We start from the raw sequence: 2,752 nt of genomic DNA on the forward strand, positions 1-2,752 counted from the left end.
ATATATATATATATATATATATATATATATATATATATATATATATATATATATAAATATATATATATATATATATATATATATATATATATATATATATATATATATATATATATATATATATGTATATATATATATATATATATATATATATATATATATATATATATATATATATATATATTTATTTATATATATATACATATATATATACACCAGATGTTTCAGAAATTAGAGGCCCCCCTCCAAGAACCAATTGAATGTTATGAAGTTTTCTGCTATAGCCTATCTCCAAGTACATTATTTTAAGTTTCTACTAAGCTATTTTTCATTTTACATTTCTCGTATTTTCAGACTGAGTGACGGATCAGATACAACCATGGCTAATGACTCGGAGGAAATCACATGGATTGACCGAATCCAGGCTATAACCTTCAGAGAGGCCAGGGATGCTGTAGCATCCTTCATTTCACGTTCCTGGATAGTAAATACATTAAAAGAGATGAATCCTTTGTTAAAAGAAACTGGAACAAAAATCCATATGACTGTCATTGCGAAAAGAGTGAGAATCTTGGAAGGCCTAAAGTCCTTTCTCAGGAGTTAAAAGACATCATAGCTGAGGCAGTGGGTAGGCCAAGAAAGTCTTTACATAAATTGGCACTTGAACTAGAAACAAAAAGGGGAAAGAAGAGAAGTTATAGTGCTGTATATTGTGAGTTGAAAAAATCTGGTATCAAGCCATTTCATGTTATCAGCAAGCCCAACATCACTCAGCAACAGAGAGAAGACCATGCATGATTTTGTGGTTCATTTCTTAAAGATTGGGATGAAGCTGACTTTCTCCATGTTGCCGCATCAGATGAATTCTTCATTTACGCAGTCAGGAAGCCAAATCATAAAAATGACATTATTTGGGCTGCAAAGTTGGATGATGTCAGCGACGACGTGCGCTATCGCCAAGTTGTGAAATTTCCTGAATGTTTGGGAATTTTTCTCTGTTTCACAGCCAAACGGTTAATGTGGATCATCAAAGAAAACGGACAATCATGGAATGGCGAATACTTCAGAGAAACTGTGCTTACTGGTGGAGTATTTCCTTTCCTCAAAGATCCTGAAAATGTGTTATCTGTTGAAGAAGTCACATTTTTGCATGATAAGGCACCATGTTTCAAGGCTCTTCAGACACAGGACCTGCTTCAAAACAGTGGTATTGATTTCTTCAAGTCAAGTGAATTTCCAAGTAGCTCCCCTGACCTTAATGTGTGTGAAAACATTGGTAGTGTCTTAAAGGATCGTGTTGAAGCACGCACAGTGAACTATGATGGTACACCAGGCCTCGACGACCTGCAAAGAGAGGTGACCGAAGTACTCAGGGAAATGGAGTTTGAGTCTCAGCTTTTTTGCAATTTGCTGAAATCATACCCCTCAAGAATGCAGGCTGTGGTACAGGCAGATGGAGGCCACACAAAATATTAAGTACTCAGAGAGAAACTTAAATAAATACCTGTTCTGAATTACTTTTGTTTTTGTTCATATCAATTTTAGTTTATGCTGTAGAGGGGGGGGACTCTAATTTTATAACACCCTGTATATATATATATATATATATATATATATATATATATATATATATATATATATATATATATATATATATATATATATATACATATACCTGTTCTGGATTACTTTTGTTTTTGTCCATATCAATTTTAGTTTATGCTGTAGAGAGGGCTCTAATTTCAGAAACACTCTGTATGTATATATATATATATATATATATATATATATATATATATATATATATATATATATATATATATATATATATATATATATATATGTATATATATATATATATATATATATATATATATATATATATATATATATATATATATATATATATGTATATATAATTATATATACAAGGTATTAAAATTTGAGCCCCCTAAAACATAAACTAAAATTGATATGATAAAACAAAAATAATATAGAATATATATATATATATATATATATATATATATATAGTGTGTGTGTGTGTGTGTTTGTGTGTATCTTCTTCTTTCGACCTTATTAGTCCCACTGTATAGCAGGGTCGGCTGCTCAAGTCAACTTTCTCCATCTATTTCTACTCCTTAAATCTTACCCCAGTCCCACCTCATCCATATCCATCTTCACCGCACCCATCCATCTGATCCGTTGATGCCCCACACTCCTCCTCCCCATTACTGGCGTGTTCTTAGCTCTCTTGATTGGTTCCACCTCTTCTCTTCTTATTACGTAACTAAAATATCTCAAACGAGCTTCCCTAGCCTTCTGCTTTGCATTCCATATACAACACATTCTTCTTATATCTTGACTCTCCCTCCTTTCCAGTTGTGATATTCCAGCAATCCATCTCACCACCCTCATCTCGGTTCTTCCCAACAGTCCATCCTCTTTCCAAGTTTCTGCCCCATATAATAGTACGGGCCTGATAACTGTCTTATAAATATTAATTTTGAGTCTTAATGGCATTTTCTTGTCTAGGAGAATTGCCACTGAGAAAATTGCCAGTGGGATGATTGCCACTTGGAACAGTGCCCATGTGGGAGAATTGCCACTGGGAACACTGCCAGTGGGAACATTGCCCATGTGTGAACATTGCCACTGGGAACACTGACCGGGTTCTTTCAGGTCTTATAACGAAAATTCAGGTTATGAATAGTTCTTCGAAAACTTTAACTTTTATTTATAAGAACATCAA

This window comes from Macrobrachium rosenbergii, chromosome 47, assembly GCF_040412425.1.
Source record: "Macrobrachium rosenbergii isolate ZJJX-2024 chromosome 47, ASM4041242v1, whole genome shotgun sequence".
Lineage (NCBI taxonomy): Eukaryota > Metazoa > Arthropoda > Malacostraca > Decapoda > Palaemonidae > Macrobrachium > Macrobrachium rosenbergii.